Genomic DNA, 18155 nt, shown 5'->3' with positions numbered 1-18155 from the left:
TCCATCCATCCATCAGGAAATGTAAACCAGAGCTCAGGCAAAACACACACGCGCACACAGGCACGCGCCGGGGAGATAAAACTTGTTTTAAGGAAAACATGATATTGTTTAAAAATAAATAGCTTGGAGGATGCAAATAGGCAGCCCCCGGCCCCCGTGTTTTGTGGCATAAATTTAAGGTAATTAAAAATACAAAGCTGGGATTAAGCCTGATTTTCTGTGAATGGCAGAGGCTGTGGGGAGGAGGGGGAGTGCTGCCGTGCTTGGTGCTGCACAACGTACCTCCACAGAGGCAGTCCCTGCCCCTGATCACGCTCACCGCAAACAGTGGGACCCCCTTTTACCAGCCCCCTCCCCGCCCTGCATCCCTGCTGGATGTCTTCATCTTGCATGGGGTAGGGAGAAGCTGCAGGATCATCCCCAGGGTGATGTGAGCATCTTCATCCCTGATGTGAGCATGGCCAACACCCCTGGAAGCAGAGGATGTCTCCCCAGTTGCATCCCCTTCTCTTCTCCTCTTCCCCAAACCTTTCTGAGGTGCCCATCCTCGTGGTGTCAAGGCTCCCACGTCTCTACGGGAAGGCAGCCCTGTTGCTACGTGCCACTATCAACACCCTGAGAGCATCGCTCTACTTCCCACCATCTGCTGCCTGCTCCGCTTTCGGCTCGAGGAGAGCCCAGATATTACCTGCAGAGAGGAGTTCAGGTCTCTGCACGGGGAGGAACCAACTTGCGGAGCGTGGTCTGCTCCGTGGGGCAGGCCGGCAGCCTACCGGACACAAAACTCACGCAGTAAGCACTAACAGCTCTTAAAAAAATACTGTTATTCCTGCGCCTGCCAGGAATTAAATGAAGACCTGGAGAGCAGAGCAGCTTGCAGCCGCTCTCTAGGATTACTGCTCACCCAAGCTGAGAGACTGATCATCTTCTGAGGCTCCCTACGCCCGCTCTGATCGGCTCCCTCCTCGTTTTGTCCCAGCCGGAGGAGAGCGGTGGGGCACAGGCTGGAGAAGGGAAGAGAAGGCAGATGCCAGGCAGAGCCACGATGCCGGGAAGGGATTTTCTGGGGAGATGATGGATGGAGGGAGCCAGCGAGATGGGTTTGGTTCCTGAAGGTTTTTTTTTTCTCTTTTTTCTTTTTCTTTTTTTCTTTTTTTTTTTGGGGGGGGGTGGGGGCAGCGACATTTCCCAATTAGCCCAATCAGGCTGGAGATCCTAGGTGTCAGTAGTGAGTAGGAGCGAGGGAAGGCACCCGGAGGAGGAGAAATCCAAGCAGCCGGAGCCGCAGCCGTGGGAGAGCGGCGGTCGCAGCCCCGGGCGCGCTCGGAGCCGGCGGCTCCGTCCCCATCCCCGTCCCCGTCCCCATCCCCATCCCCATCCAACTTTGGGATGACGAAAAGCGGTTTGGGGGGGGGCGGGAGCCATCCAGAGATAAGCTGCGCCCCTCCGCCTTCTTCCCTCTCCCAGAGGTGGGTGGGCTGGCGAAAGGAGGAGCAACTGGCCACTCTGCAAAAAAAAAAAAAAAAATAATAAGGAAAGAAAGACAGAAAGAGAAAAAGAACAGAAAGGGATTATTATCGGGTTTATTTTTTTTTAATTGTAATTATTATTATTATTATTATCATCCCTCCCCGCCGTGCTGGGCTGGCGTTGCCACCGAGCTTCCACACCTCTCCGGCTGCTATTTTTTTTGGAAGGGGGTGTGTGTGTGTGTCTGTCTGTGTTTGCAAAAGAGCCTGGGTGTCAAAGCCCTCTCGGCAGCCACCATTGGCGAGGAGGGCTGGGGAGGAAGGGCTGGCGAGACAGCCGCAGTGCGAGCCCTCCCCGGCGGCCGCGGAGCCGGGCACGGCCCCGTAGCGCATCCCCTGCCTGCACCCCGTCTGCCAGCTCGGCTGCCTGTCTCCCCCCCCTCCTTACTGATTTAGAGGCGGGGGGGGGGGGGAGAGGAAGGGCTGGGGGGGAGAGGGAGGGAGGGAGGGAAGGAAGGGGTGATTTGGGGGGGGGGGGGGAGTGAAAACTGGAGCTGCGTTTCTCCCCCCCCGCCCTCCCCGCTCTGGGCGAGCCAGACACGGTTTGCCCAGTGCAGAGAGAGGGGCTCCGTGTTCCGCCTCCGTGGAGTATTTGGGATTGGAGAGAGAGAGACACACGCACACACACACGCACACACACACACACACAGAGACCATCTGCAGTGTCAATGCGGCGCCTGCTCTGAAGACTGAAGTGGGGGGAAAGGAGAGGAGGAAAAAAAAATTTATATATATATGTATCTATCTATCTCAAAACCCACCCAAAGCAAGCGAGGAGCCTTCCCAGGTAAGGACCCCCCGCCCCGCCCGGGCAGCGGGGGCTGGCGGGAGGATGCCCCGGAGGATGCCCGGGAGGGCCGGCGGGGCTGCAGCGGTACCGGTCCCCCACACCTGGTAGGAGCGGAGGCGGGGGGGGGGGGGGGCTTTGGGAGGCAACCCCCCACGGCTTCTCCCCACCCCCGGGTTGTGGGGAGGGGGTCGGGGCTGGCGGGCAGGGACCTCCCGCGGGCAGCGGGCACGGCCCCTCCAGCTTTGGGAGGCTGCAGCCGGGGACCCCCGGCATCCCCCGCTCCTCCGCATCCCCAGCGCGGAGGGGACGCGGTGCCCACCCCGGGGTCCCCGGTGGATTTTTTTTCTCCGTGCACAAGGCTCAACTTTTCTCCCCGGGGGTAGCCGGTCCCCGGCCATCCCCGGCTTCGGGTTTTCCTCCCCCCGGAGGGGGTGAGGGAGGATATTTTCCCTACTTCGGTGCCCCACAGCCTTCCCCGGGCGAGGGGCTTGGAGGCATTTGCAAACTTTTTCTGCTCCCGAGGAGGTCGCAGCTGGACGGGGCTGGAGGCAGAGCCCTTCTCCCGGGGAGGATCAATGCCTCCCGGGTGACCGCTGGATGGGGACAGGGGAGGGGAACACCTAGGAGGGAAGGGGGGACACACACACCCCTCGGTCTTTTTCATTCCTGCAAGGTGCTGGAGAGTTTGACTGCCTGAATCCCGGCTGCGGAGTCAGCGCTGAGAAACCTCCCTCCCTCCCTCCTTGCTGCAACCGAAACCAGCCGTATTGATGCTCTCCGTTTATTAGACATACGCCCTTAAATTATGTAGACCGGGGAGAAAGTGATCTAAACACCGAGCCGCACATGGTTTTGGTGGAAATATAACACTCCGGCAGCAGATGAGTTCCTCCCAGATAAACAAACCCCGCTCGCTCAGCCCCAGCAGGGCTAAGCGCTGGTTGGGTTGGTAGCGGCTGCGTGTGGCTGCTGCGCACCCAGCCCGGAGGAAAACCTCCTCCCGGGGACCCATCTGCTCCCAGCACTGGGCAGGGATGCGGTGTTCGCCGTGCTGGATCCGGATGCGGGAGCTGCGGGATTCGCATTCGCGGAAGGGACCAGGTGGAAAGCGTGCGGCCGCGCTCCTCTCCCGTAAAACTTCGCTTTCCAGTCGCGCCGGAGAGCTCGCTGGAAACGCATCTGATTTTTTCCATGGCTTCCCTCCGTCGCCGGGATGCGATTGCCTGGGATGAGAGGTTTTTTTGGGGGGGGGGGAATCAAAGGGGATCTGAAGCGTTCCAGGTGGTGAGCAGTGCGGAGAGGGGAGGTTTGGACCGGGATCCCTGGGTCTGCCGGGGGATGCTCTTATACTGGGGGAACAATGACGATGCCAGGGGATTTTTTTACAGCCGATGCAACCGCTCGCAGCCTTCCAGGGACTTATCTTGAGCATGCACCAGCCCTGCGCAAATATTTTGGAAGGCATAAAGCGTGCTAACTTCTTTATCTGTCCTCTGTTTATAGAAGCCGGTTAAATCCGCGAGCGGGTAGGACCAGCGGAGCGTGGGCTTGCTTTGCCTTCGCCGTCGCTGTGATTTTAATTACGGCGTGTGCCTCCCAGTGTGAGATTAGGTGCTCCCTCCCCCTGGCTAAGCCACTGCCTTACGGTCTCGGGGATGCGAGCAGCGTTGCGTTTGCGGTTTAATTGCCTCGGGAAGAGCGTGTTTGTTTGTTGGTGTGCGGGACCCTTCGCCAGAGCCGGGCTTCGGGCGGTGCAACAGATGTGTGTCTGCTTTCCGTGTGCGGCCAGGTTTAAACGTGCGACCCTCGAGCTGTCACGAAAGCCTGGGATATTTTTCCCTCCTCTACCCAGACCCATCCTCCATGGGGGTGTCTCCTTTCCGAAAGGACCAGTCCAAGGCTTTTCCTTTCTGTCCCATCTCAAACGCGCGGCGCTCGGCGATATCAAGAAGATGCAAAATAAATGACAACCGCGTGATCTGAGTGTTGTTTATGTCCGAGACGGGTGTTTTAAAATACAGGCTGATGATCAATCACGATGCTGTCGGGAAGCTTTTTGCCTGATGATCATAACTGCCTTGTGGGCGCTGAAGGCTGGTGTTAAATCTGCTCAGCGTGCAATCCGGCACCTGGCTGGCGGAGGGAGGAATGCTGCTTGCAAATCCCAAGAGAGATGCCGAACTTCTCCGCGGGGAGAGGAAATATTTGAACCTTTCCTCACGCGTTCACCTGCTGGCATCCCTCCTCTGTGCCCACAGCGAGCGTGGTGCTAGACAGCCTGTAGATGTGGCAAAGCAAAGGGCTCAGCCCAGGCGTGAGAACGGCCGCTGAGGAAGCAGAAACTGGCTTTGGCAGCCAGATCTCGGGGGGCAATGGGTCGCCGGGGCCGGTTTTGTGTTGACTCCTCTGTTTTTGCAGGGCGTGGAGGGGAGGAGGGATGCTGGAGCCCCTTTTGTGTTGCATCTTTTTGCTTTTCTTGGATTGCTTTGTCTCTGTTTCCCAATTGCCTCGATGTTGAGAGGTTGCAATCAAACCCACCTCCTTTCCGGAGTGCCGAGGTTTGATTTGCGCGCTCACACGCCCCAGGGCCAAAAGCCTTGCAAGGTCTTACCATACTCGGGTATGCTGAAGGTTAAGACTGTGTAGGAATTGATTTCATGTTTGGAAGGGAGCTCTGAAAAGCTTCCTAAAATGCTGAGAATGATGCTGGCGTGGTAGGCTCGTGCTCCGCCTTGGGATCCTACGTGGGGAGTGTGTTAGAGATGGGGCTTTTGAGTTTTGGAGTTCGCGGTGCCAAAGTTTGTGGCTTGGCATTGCCTACAGGTGTTTTTGAGCAAAATGGCATGCTGTCCTCGGAGTCACTTGGCTCTTCTTGATTTGTTAGTCACAATATCCCCTTAAAGTGAAGTCCCCCATAGCTGAGACTGAGATCCAGTGTTACCCCTTCGCAGCTGCAGTGCTGGGGCTCAAAAGTCTCACGTCCTGCCCATGAATCCCCCTCCCCAGCTAGGGATGCAGCTTGGATTCTGGCTGTTTCCCATAGCAAAGCCCTCAAACCGCCTGATGCTCAGATAAAAAACCCTTTCTGGTGCCCCCCTCAGTGTGACGAAAGGCTTCAGAGGGCCCTTTCTTACTCCTTCCTTCTTGCTTGCAAGACTCGGTTAACGGACACCAACCGCTCCAGGCGCCCAAGGCAAGCAGGCTTCCCATGTGTGCAGAGTCTGGACAACTCATTGACTTACTGCAGGGTATCGGTGATGAGCGTGCTTCCCTGCGTGACTGTCTCTGGGGGAAAAGCACTTTACATCCCTTAGGTTTGAGCTCCCGAGAAGCCAGCGACAAAAAATGCAGAAATAAATACATAGGGGTCCCCAGATGGTTTTTACTCAGACTCTGAAGTATTTTCAAACAAGGAGAAAATATTCTCATTCCCCTGGTGCAGACTGGGAAACTGAGGCACAGAGAAGCAAAAGGCTCAGTCCGCATTTATTGATGGGAATCCTCACTCACCGTGATGAAATGCAAACTGAACCCCAAGTCGTACTTGGAGATGAGAGCGGTGAGTGGTCCCCTGCCCTTGAGCCTGTGCTTCACCAGCCGAGAGCAGCACTTGGTCAGAGCAGGACACTGTCAAGATTGGATTTTTCCCAGTTAAAATGACAGATGGGTGCTTTAAAATGAGAAAACATCATCTTGGGTTAGTGCATCAGCTGGGGGCAGCTGTGATCCTATGAGCATTGGTTCCTGTATCTTTAAAATTGGGTGCAAAATGCTTTTAATCACCTTTGGAAACGAAGAGATCATTTAAAAAATGAGATGTGTTGTGATACCGACGGTCTGCATGGCGATTTTCTGCATTGAAAATTGGCATTTCTCTTGGGTTTTTTTTTTGACTCATCCCACTGGAACCGACTGGTTGTCTTTGTTTTTTGCTGGTGCATGCCCTCTGTTAAGTTTGCCTTGTCCTTGCTCGGTTGCATCTCGTAAGGTGCTGAGCAGCCACCCAGGTGGGAGGTGCCAAGTCTCTGCCTTGCAACAGGAGCTGGTGTAGTGCAGCATCTGCTCTGCAACCCTTTCCTTTGCAAAAAAAAATACCCTCTGTGAGCCCGTAGAGATGCTCCGAAGGGTTTAAACGGGCACACTTTGATTTGGAAACCCAGTGGTCATTTCATTTTAGACACCTCTAGTCCTTGCAACTCATTTATCCAGCTAATGTGAACCTTGCAGGGGACATGTGCTCTTCAAAGTTGATTCCTGGAGCCATGGAGGAAGCCAACTCTTTGCTGAAGTATGAAGTTCCCAGCTGTTTCTATCTCAGATGCTAATGTTTGTAGAAGATACCACGTTCTCGGGGCTGGAGGAGAGCCTGAAGACCTGAGCGGGAGCAGTGGTTGGGTTGAAACCTCCATCCCCACTGTGCTGCCTATCAGCAGATGGCTTTGACCTGACTCGGGGGGGGGGGATTTTACTAGAAGAGAGCGCTCTTTTGCAAACTTCTGTGACTTGCTTTTACTCCAGGCTTTGCTACTGAGAAGGCTTTCCAGTGTTTTTTAAGTACTGCATGCCATAAAACAGAAATCCAGACCCAAAAGTCAAGAGGCTGAGATTCACAGGCTGCTTTTGCGTAGGAATAAACAAAACCTGCCGCTGAGTGTGGCTGCGTTGGCACTGGTGACCCAGAAGGGACACCCTGCGTCGCTGCCTCGCTCGGTTTTCACGCCTGACCTCTGAGTTTCCTCCCAGCTACATTATCCATACACGAGTGGTCTGCTGGGGCTTTCCCACCAAGCCATTGGCAATAAATTTAGGGGAGCTGACTGGCACTTGAATTTGCCTTGTCCTTCTGACAGGACGAATGTGTGGATCTAACGCAGATAATATGGGATAGGTTTCCATTACGGGCATTTGCATGATATATACTCACACACTTCCCCCTCCTCTGAGCTCGTGCAAGGGCCAGAGGAATAAATCTCGACGCCTGGTGAACCCTCGCAGCCAAAGCTGCACCAAGCGTGTGTAAAGGTTTGCAAAATGAGCCACCCCGACCAGCTTGTTGTTCCTCCTTGAGCATAAAACACTACGTGGGGGAGGAAAGGTGAGGGTGGTGGAGGATTTTTTAACCTCAGCCTTGTTTTCCTTTGCAGTAGTGGAGTGGTGCTGGACTCGGGGACTCCGTGTAAATGGTTAATGTTTATATACTCGTTGTTTCTTCTGAAGTGAGGAGCGCGCACTTGCCACCAGCAGCCCCCAGACGCTCGTTCATGAAGAGCCTCGCCGGCGAGTGTCTCGGCGTTAAACTGTTTGGTGACTTCAGTTTAGAGTTATAGGAATTGGAGCGGTGAATTAGCAGTAAATCAAAGCCTGGCTGGCTCCGTACCCAACTGCGGCAAGATTTAAATTAAAAATATCTTGCCGAGATGAAGTACTCGTAAGTCAAGCACAGGCGTTGTGTCAGGCTGGGCTTCGGCGGCGAGAGCTCAGCCCCTTTGAAACAGAAACCACGAGGAGCCCACGTATTGATCCCCGGCTGAACTGGGAAATTGCCACTTCATTGCTTCTACTGAATATTCTTTCTTTTCTTTCCTTTTTGCCTTTTTTTTTTCCCCCCCAAAGGGAAGATGGTTGTGCTGGGAAATGGGGTAAACTTTTGCAGATTCGTTGCACGTGCACGGCCCTGTTTGACTTGGTTAGAGCGTATTTGGTTGTGAAAAGGGATTTATTTGTTTTTCGTGACCGGGGATTTCTCTATAATGTAGTGCTGGAAAGAAAACTCATTTAGAGACTAAGGAGGTGTATCCTGTTACAATTGCCTATTGATGGAATAGCAAGTGCTTGGTGTGCAACACAGCTTTATTTTACTTTAGGGAAACTTATTCTGGGCTGCCAAAGGGAGACTTTGATTTGCCAGAGAGCTGCCCCATGGCCCTGAGGAGGTCCCTTGGCTTCTTGTTTCCCCGTCTATCAAAGGGGGGTTTTCTTATAGAAGCAGCTGTCCCTTTAGCCATCATCTAATAGTCATTTTGCTCTAATGACCTTTACAAATGACTCACTTTTCGTAAGTGAGATGATAAAACCGGGGAGGTTCTGGTTGGGAACTCACTTACCAGCCTGAGGAACAGCATCACGTACACGGCTAATAGCCACTAAAGGTCACTGTCCCATCCAAGGGCAGTGTCACCTTCTTCTGCTGGCTGGGAAGAGGCTTTCAGAGGTGATGAGGGGCTGAAGGGTGTTCCACATCAGAGGAAAAGGCTCTGTTGCCACGGCCCTGCCGGGGAGAGAGGAGGTCAGCTGGGAATACGACCACACCAGTTGTGGAGCTAATCAAAGGCTTTTCTTTGGATTTTTCTTTAATGGGCAATTTAGGGGAAACCCCCCCCCAAAACTTCACACCAAAATGGGCATGTCTGCTTGACTTGCTAGCTTAAAAAAAGTGACTTTCTGGGCTGTTTTGCGAAACGTGGTTTATTTGTAGGGGTTTTGGTGCAAATATCTGGGTCTTGCTGAAAGCAGAACAACCTGTGGAGTTTTGTGAGCTGTTACCCTGAGAGGTGTGTGTGTTAGAAGGGGGGGGTATTTGCACAGCTAATTTTGGACAGTTCCTCTTTTTGGTTGTGTCTCACCCTTTGTACTCTCCCCCTCTTGGTGTCCTCCTGGTTGGATGGGCACAAACTGAAGCAGAGGAAGTTCCGTTTAAATATGAGGAAGAATTTCTTCCCTCTGAGGGTGACAGAGCAATGGAACAGGCTGCCCAGGGAGGTTGTGGAGTTTCCTTCTCTGGAGATATTCAAGACCCGCCTGGACAAGGTCCTCTACAGCCTACTGTAGGCGACCCTGCTTCAGCAGGAGGGTTGGACTGGGTGACCCACAGAGGTCCCTTCCAACCCTGAACATTCTGTGATTCTGTGATTCTGGGGGTTGTCCCCTGCCACGGTCCCCTTTCCTTCCAGCCACCCTGGAGCCATGGGACTTGTTTGGAAGGTTGCAATGACCTCGATGCCTGGTGTCCTTTTGGGGCTGCACACCCCCATCACCCCTTGGACCCCAGGCTCCCCCTCTCCAGAGCACCCAGCCGCCCCCTCAGGCAGCTCCCCTGGGGAGGGCAGTGCTCAGGGACAACCTGGAGGGTGAGTTGTTGGTTGAAGTCCCAGCTCTGCCACCACCGAAGCCACCTCCAGAAGGGCAATTGCCTCCTCACCCTGAAGACGGCAGGATCAGCTCTGAGTTTTCCTCTTGCGCTTAGCTGCTATGGTGATGAGTTGCTATAGAAACACATAGTTAGCAATATTATTTATTATTGAAAGGTGCTTCTTTTCATCTCTTAAACACTCGGTCGTGCCAGGAAGAGCCCGATGCTGGGTATGGGAGTATCCCACCCTGTCCACACGGGTCGGTGGGTTACGCTTCCTGGCGAGCTGGGCTTTAGCCACGCTGGAGGCAGGCAGCCACGCTGTGCTGGCCCAGCGGGCTGAGCTGGTTAAACAAATCCCCCCAGTATGTTCCCGTCACAGGTTCCTTCCCTCGTCAGATCCATCCTTTGGAGGGGGATTTGAGTGAAGCGTTTCATTATAATGAGCTTAGTTATTTCCAAACTAGTAATCGCATGTCACCATTTGGTGCAAAGGGTTTGCATTAAGTTCTGTAATAATATGTCTATTCATCCATCATAAATACTATATTCACAGGACCTTGTAGTGATTGCCTGGTAAATACCTTCTCTTATCTCTTTGCATGCGCTGCTCCTTGTTGTTCGCTGGAGTCCCCCCCCTCTCTGCAAACCCATCCCTCTGCGCTGGGAGGCAGGGAAGCTCCTCCGGTGCTCCTGTCCCGGGGTCCTGCTCTGCCCGAGCCCCCCTGGAGCTGGGCACCTGGCCAGGCTGCGACCAGGCTGGGCACCCTCCGGGGCTGGCTGCGACCTGTGAGATGCCAAGCGGAGCAAGAGGTGCTGAGGATATCGCTCTGCCTGCCCTAAATATCACCTTCCAGCTGCTGCGGGTGGGGCAAAGCCTGTTTTGGGGACTCCTCTTGCTCCCCAGAATTGGGTTGGGAGGGTAGGAATGGTTACGTTCCGTAGACTGGGTGCTGAGCGATGCTCTGGCTGAGAGCTGCGGCAGGGGGTCCCGCAAGGAGCCCATTTATACAGCTCTTGGGACGCATCCACTGGTTTTGGGAATGCACAGCTGGGAGGTACAGCAGGGATGCAACGCCAGATGCCTGCAGCCACCAGTTCAGGGCTTCCCCTGGAAGCTGGCAGCGCTGCGGAGGTGGCTCTGCGAGGAAACCTCCCTCCATCCCGCTCTCCTTCCTTCCCACCCCGGCAGCCCTGAGGATGCTGCAGCCGCTGCGGAGGGATGGCTCAGCGGGCCGGGAGGTGGGCGACTGGGAGGATGGAGGGATGTCGGGAGGCACTGGGAGGAGCGGGGCTGCTTTCCCTCCCTGGCTGGGGCAGGGGAGGGCTTGGCTGTGCTGGCAGCAGGGGTTAGCTGTGCCGTTCTCCCTTCTTCCCCTCCTAGATCTGAAGGACTCCCTGGAAAACGGCCGGGGTGGGGGAAGAAAGAAAAATGACAGGAAAAAAGAAAACCAAGCAGCTGTTCTTGATGCAGAATTATCAACTGGGAGGTGAAGTTTCAGGGCTGGTCGGTGTAGCTGCAGGGGTGGATTGCTCAGCCAGATGCAGGGCTGGGCTCTTGGTGCAGCCGCTGCAGATGCTTCCCTGGGGGAACGAGCCCCTGTGGGGTGGGGAGGGATGCAGGAACAGCTGGACCAGTGCAGGATGCTGGATGTGGAGGGGTTTGGGTGTGGGAGAAGCTCTGTTGTTGCTTGCAGAGAGTGGCCCTTGCAGTTCCCTGAGTTCCTCCTGGTCTCCACCTTCCCCAGCCTGCCAGGCTGGGACTGGGAAACCTCTTTCCCAGCCTTTGAGGAAACAAAAGGAGGATTTTTAAAGCACCCCCTCGAGCAGGAATAAAACACCTTCCTTTGCAGAGCCTGTTTCATCGCTTGCAGGCAATCCCTTTGGGCTTTGTATTTTCCTGCTTGGAAGCTGTGCTCCCTGTGGAGAAGAGAAAAAAAAATACACGCTGGGTGCAAGAGCAGGGCACTGAGCGACTTTCCTAGGAAGTGTAGGTTGGAGGTGGAGGGATGGATGGGGGGTCCACTGTGAGGGTCTGGAGGGCAGAATGCTCACCCTTCTCTCTGCCAGAAACCCCTGCAACCCTTCCCACAAATGCAGTGTTCAGTCGTTAGCACAGCATCGCATCCAGCCCGTCTCTGCGGTACCGAGGGTTGGGAGCATCCTGCTGCGGTGGGAGATGCTCCTGCACGTCCTGCGTGTGCCAGCCCCTCCCCTGCTTCTGGTACAAGGAAGCATAGCACTACATGGAACCTCACCTAAAGGAAGGAAGCTGGCTGTGGCAATTGAAAGCTTGCTATGTTTTGGTAGGGTCACTCATGTTGATGTGGACCTGGGGGGGTCATGTTTTCATTCTGTGACCACTTTTTCTCTACCCTGAGCTACAGCCAACTGCTTGGATACGGGGTTGTGACACTGATGCGTTTGGAGAGAAGTCATCCAAGGGATGGCATGGACTTGGCACTGATGTGGGATGCCCCCTTGGATCCCACCAGCCCTGAGAACATCAAGTCTCAGGTTTCTTCCCAGATCCCCACCAAGAACAGAGTCATTTTGGCTGCTGGACTCAGAACATCTTTGCAGCCTCCCTCTTTCCCTGTCTGGCCTCTGCGATGACTCCAGGAGACCGGGAGCTTCTCGCCTTGGCCCAGTGAGGACAGGAGGCATGGGGCATCCTTGGAGCTGCACCCCTCTGCCCAGGTGGAGAATGGAGAAGGGAGGGGACATAGGCAAGCCACGTGCAGCAGGAGCTGAATGCTAAAGCCAACGTCTGTCAGAGCCATTCAGGGGGATTATTTTTCCTCCCCTTATAACAGAGTTTCTGCCCTTGCCTGCCTGTGCAAGGCAAGCAGCTCAAAGGGATGCCTCTGAATGAAAGTAACAACTTTTAGGACAAATTTCTCCCTGCGCAATATCTCAAAGAAAGCAGGAAAAGGAAATGGCAAGCGGGCATAATTAGGTAAGCATTACCCATTAGTAAGGGGAAGGAGCTATCAAGTCGATTTCCATTTCCTTCTTATTTTGCATGCCTGATTTTAATGCCTCTCTGGGAGGCGATGTGTGAAGTAGGTCTCTCCTTAGCTTGGAGAAGTAAATAATCAGAACACGATGGGCTCCAAAGCTCTTCCCAAAGCTTTCCAAATCTGGACTAAGCTGAGGATTTTTAGCATCTTCACGAGTCTGGGCTTTTTAGCATCTGCGAGACCTGACCACGACTTCTTTCCACCTTCACACTGGGGAACCAAGGCACAGGCGGGCAGCAGGGCTTGTGTCTACTCGTTGTGACCTGCTTGTCTGTGCGTATTTGTCTCTGCTTTACCTATTCTGCATGGAAGCAGAGATAACTCCTTGCCTCCTGGTTGCTTTCCAGCATAAACCTGGGTGTTTGCAGTGTCAGCCCTTGGAGGTAACTTGTGCTGCAGTGGGAAGTGTGGCAGGGCTGAGTCCCCTCAAGCCACCACTTGGTCCAGCCCTGCATGTCCCGATGTCCTCCCACTGTGGGACACCCTGCTTTTCTCCCCCGTACCCAAGGTTGTTCTCCCGGCTTTACCCTCTGTTACCTCTTAGGATAAGACGTTGCAGCGTGGGCTGCAATTATGGAGCCAGCAGTGGGTGCTTAGAACAGATTTTGGCCAGGATGTGGGATGGCTTGTGCACCAGCCTGAGATAGAAACGTTCACCTCCTCCCTTGCCTGTTCCTCTGCTCCGGAATCTGTAAGTGGTGTTATTAAAGGCTATTGGGAACTGCTGTCATTGGCACAGTCAGTGGCTGACACAAGGCAGCCCTCAAACTTGGACTCATCTACGGCGCGCGCGCACACACACACACACACACACACACATATTCTGTTATGCATGAGCCAGAGAAAAGGCAGTTTCTCACATGCATCACCCTTTTTCCAGCTGTTTGGGCCCTTTTTTGCATTCATTTCAGAGCAGAAATCGTGATTGTCCTGCAGGGTGAGGAAGAGATTTGGGTTGCGTCGTACTGCCAGCACGTGCCCAGCTCTCTCGTTCACTTGCAGCTGAAGCTGGGGTCCCTTCTTCTTTAAATACGACTACATGCATGCATCTGTCTTTCTATCTGTATGTTTTATACATATACATAAAAATACACATTTATATGCACATTTCTACACACAAATGCAAAATACACATGGTTAGAAAAAGGGCTATGTGTTCACCCTGCACTTTTCACAGATCGTTGCCAATTTTGCCCACAGTTCAGGAAAGGTCTTGCAGGTCCAGGATGAGATTTCTGGAGAGGGAAGAGCAGCCTTACTGCACAGTCAGATTTCAGGAGGGAATTAGGGCAAGCCCATTTCTCCTTTTTCCTCCAACATCCCTTGACCAGGTGCCGGCGAGATTTTTTTTTCTAGCTTGTAGGGAGGAGAGGGAAGGGAGGAAAAAGTTTGAGGTTTTGCACCACTACAGAGCTGGGAATAAATGGTGCAGTCCTGGAAAATCCTTTGTGTCTGGGAATGCGGCTTCCTGTGAGCTCGGTTGCTTTAGTGCTTTTCAGGAGGTGGTGGTCCAGGCTCTGTTGATCGTGAAGTCTCTCGGGGGTAGAGATGAATGTTGTGCACCGCTTCTCGTCCGTCCGAGTGGCTGGGCTGGAGCTCGACCATGAGCACTGAAGTGGGGCAGCGCAAGGTGCCACGAGCCTGGAGGAGATCCCAAGCAGATTGCGACACGGTGACAATCTGCTTTCTCAGTCCTTGGTCATGCACGGACTCATGCTCGTGTAGACATCTCTGTGGCTCCCGCCGGTCGATGCACAGGGTGCGTTGTGCCACATTTCCCCCCAGCAGCAGCCTACCTGGCCATACAGGCTGCTTTCCTGCTCTGCCTCCCCTCCTTCTCTGTGGGTGTGTAGGATAAATCATAGAATCATAGAATGGTTTCAGTTGGAAGGGACCTTAAAGATCATCTGGTTCCATCCCTACTACCATGAGTAGGGGACATCTTCCACCGGACCAGGCTGCTCAGAGCTCCATCCAACCCAGGTTGGATGAACACTGCCAGGGAGGGGGCAGCCACAGCTTCTCTGCGCAACCTGTGCCAGTGTTTCACCACCCTCACAGTGCAGAAAATTTGAGGCTTCTCCATACCTGCACAAGGATATGCAGAAGTTACAGTGTGATGCTTGAAGACTGTGCTCCTTAGACTTGCAATAGTGAGTTGGAAGAGAAAAACAGAGCCCCTTCCATGCAGCAGTTGCACTTGGTGATTGTCTTCTCTCCTTGTCTTCCTTCTCCTTCCCTGGTAATGCAGGTAGCAGAAACAGCTTTATTTTATAATAAACAAAAATGTCTCCAGGTGCAGGTTTGTGCTCGCCTGTCTCTTCTCCACTGCTCTCTGCCGGTGGGTGACTTACTTTGTTACTCATAATTCACCTCTTCCAAGGTCTCGTTGTTGCTGGGCTGAGGCAGAAGGTTTTACAGCAACTGCCTATTCTCAAATGCAGAAAATAATATTCCCTTCCTCAGCTCGTTGTTAAGAGGGAGCAGATTTTAAACAGTTTTTTGTTGCTGCTGAAGTGGCATGGTCGGCAGAAGGGACCTAAACTGGCCGGCGGTGATGCCTGGTGGGGAAGGTGGACGGAGGGGTGGAGGATGAATGTGTAAGCCTTCCCACGCAGAGGAAGGAATCAAATATCTGCCCTATATCAAATACCATCCTTGATTCCTGTGGGACTGAGTTATTGGTGAGGAGGAAGCTGACCTTCTCCTCTATTTATGAACTGAATCTCTAGTTGGCTTTGTTTTTTGATATTTTTTACCCCCTCCTGTTATGGAGTGCAATACTTCATTTCACAGGAAAGAACATTTTCTTCATTTTCTCCTTTGGTGTGTTTTTTTTTTAAAAAAGGCTGCTCAGGATGAACAGGCTTTCTTCCCCTTAGCTTTTCTTGCTTTATAGTTGGCTTGGCATGCTGGAAGTGGATGCTGCTGCCCACGTCTGTGTGGGACCATTAGCTGTGCTGGAGCCCGGGGATATTCCCCTGTCACAGCTGCTGAGGGTGAACAAATTCTCCTGGAGCCAGACAAAAACATTATTATTTTAATAGTCACACCCCAGCAAGTTTGAGAATTAAAAGTAGTCAGCGTTTCCCTTACTGCCGCACAGATCTAGGCTTCTTCCTCCTGGCTGTCTTATCTTCCACCTTCTCAATACAGCTTTTTCTGCAAATCCTTTCCTGCAAGAGCTGGTCTTGAGCATCTTCAGAGCGGCAAGTCCTTCGGAGCCCCCCCGTTTCCTTTTCCTTCCTCTTCTGTGGAGAGCAGGTTTTTGGAAGCTCAAGAGCTCTGTGTTTCCTGAGCATAGGTCCCTTGGAGATATCTGAAGCTACTTTGCTGGAGTTCACAGGCGACTTTTGAAAACGTCGGTCATTGCCTTCGTGTGTGTGTATATATATATATATATGTATAATCTGTTCTCTCTTCCCTCCTGTTTTCTTTCTCTGTCAGGAATCCAACTGTGCAACATGTGGCACTTGTAGGACTTGGAAGGCAGGAAGATCAAGCAAATACAGAGCTTTCAGCAAGAAGAGATAAATTTCCAGAATAAATTCAAGCCACGTAGGCCCAGTCTGTTTTAGTTTTAAAGCCCCGCTGGTAGTGATGTGTGGGAGCTGTAGATATAAAGCCAGGGAGAGAAGAAGAGTTTATTTGTATTATTTCTGGCACCTTGGTAGAAAAACCTCTGTTCTGAGTTCATGGTGCTTGGCACAATGTTAGTCTGCATGGACCGTACCCGAGAAACTGCCTGTTGAGCGCTAGCTTTGTGCATGATTCAAAGGCAGAGAAAAAATGGGAATTATCTGCGTTGAATAAGAGAGAAACTGTGATAGCTGGAAGAGGAAAGTGCCGGATTTGTGGGGGTGTATGGGATGCAGATGGCCGCAGAGGAGAAATATCTTGTTATTAATAACCTATTGAATTGTGATAGCTTTTTTACACCTGTGAATGCTGCCTACAACTTTTATCCTGGCTCTCTGGCGTCTGGCAGGATCACAGCTGTGAGCTGTGGGTTCCTTTCTGCAGGCAGCTGATGGGAGTTCCTATTTGCTGCAGAGACAGAGGACAACTTGGAGTTTGCTCGGTCGCTTGGCCATGGCCGTGGACTTGCTGGAGCATGGTTTGGTCCACATGGCAAAACCTGTGTTTCCAGAGTGTGTTTGCTAACACTCACCTAGCAAGGGTCAGTCTGGCAAAGGGATTTGCTAGATAGGCTTGCTGCTTTTTGGAGAAATCTGTGCCTTTACTTCTCTCTATGCTTTTGTTTTACTAAGTTAAAAAAATAAATAAACCTAGAAGTGGCACCTGGATGCGCTCCCCGGGTCTGTCCTGATAACCTCAACAGCACCTGGTACAAACCAGTGCTGCATTCAGCTGAACACCGCTGCCAACAACCCAAACTTCATTTCCTCTCCCCCGTCCAGCTTTTTCCCTCTAGTGAAAGCAAAAAAATTTACAGCCTCTAACTTTTGAAGCGAGGGCAAATTTCAGCCCGACCTCCCATCAGAGTAGATGCCTCAGGTCATTAAAATCCATCTGCAGCCACCCAAGCCTCCCCAGCCGGCCTCAAGCTGCGTGTCCCAGCCATGCAGGAGGCAGGGCAAGGCTCTGCGTGCTCCAGTCTCTTACCCAAGGCCCCCAGGGACTGGAGCGCAGATGATGCTCGCTGTGAGCAGGGGGGATGCTCCTGCCTCCGGTCCAAGCAGTTGTGACTGCATCCCCGAAGGGCAGAGGTGCATGTGCACAGGCTTGCCGGCTTTTTACCGTATTGGAGAGCTGTACAGCACTCCAAGTGCAGCGGTGGGATCCTGTGGGATGAGGGAAGAGAGCAACAAGTCCTGTTTTGGGACGAGGGATGAGTGGAGAGGCGGAGGCAGTGGGAAAATGAGGGCAGGATTGCCCTCTGGAATGCAGCTCGGGGGGCTGGAGAGCACGTGGAAAACAGTCCTCTGTGGGTCTTCCTCTTTCAGCACCTGTGCATCTGTTCTGTAGCGTTTCTTCAGGTCTTAACAACCCCTGTTATCAAGGTCTCCATTTCTAATGAGCAGGGTTTTATGAACAGAGATGACCTTCCCACGCCCCCACGTCGAAAATGCCCCTCGTCTCCGCCGCAGGTGCCTTTAGACCGTGCGAGCAGAGATGAACAAAGCAGATGTTGTTTGGATCTGGATTCAATTAGAGTTTGGGGTGACGTTTTGCTTGCAGCCCACTCTAAGCAAACAAGTAACTTTCTTCTGGGTAGTACAACCCAGATCTGAAGCCACTGGTTATTGCAAACCCGTAAACTATCTTTTGCAGACAGAGTGGGCTCATAATACTGTTTCTGGTGCTGGGTTTTCTCTACAACACCTATCCTAACACAGCTAATGCTTTGTGATGATGGATCTGCAATTATGAGGCTGTGCAAATAGCTAAAGCAATTGCATCACCCTCCTTGTGGCTGCTCCAGAGTGATTTGTTGATTTGCTGATACCACTAGGCTTTTGTTCGTGCAAGCGAAGGGTCAGATCCTGTGAAGTGCAGGGCACCTGCAGCGTCCGTCCACATCCGAGTGTCTGGCCCAGGGAAGATATTTATGGAAGGAGAAAAGAGAGGGTTTTGCCTTTTGCAGGAGTGCTTCGCAGCAGCAGCAAGCTGTCTACGAAGCGCCATTGCTGACGGCAGCCTGGCAGCGTCTCCTCTCAAAG

At 52.9% G+C, this 18155-nt stretch overlaps 1 protein-coding gene across 2 annotated transcripts in view; it reads left to right on the top strand.

Annotated features, from left to right (window-relative positions):
- Positions 1-2049: 2049 nt before the first annotated feature.
- Positions 2050-18155, top strand: part of PLXNA4 (plexin A4) — a 472600-nt gene continuing 456494 nt past the window's right edge. For both annotated transcript variants that reach the window (XM_075429543.1, XM_075429544.1), the window contains exon 1: positions 2050-2316. The gene's annotated coding sequence lies outside the window, so the exon portion shown is untranslated. The remainder of the gene's footprint in view (positions 2317-18155) is intronic.

The sequence above is a fragment of the Opisthocomus hoazin genome, chromosome 8 (genome assembly GCF_030867145.1).
Source record: "Opisthocomus hoazin isolate bOpiHoa1 chromosome 8, bOpiHoa1.hap1, whole genome shotgun sequence".
In the NCBI taxonomy this organism is placed as follows: domain Eukaryota; kingdom Metazoa; phylum Chordata; class Aves; order Opisthocomiformes; family Opisthocomidae; genus Opisthocomus; species Opisthocomus hoazin.
This window is presented reverse-complemented; position numbering and strand designations above follow the sequence as displayed.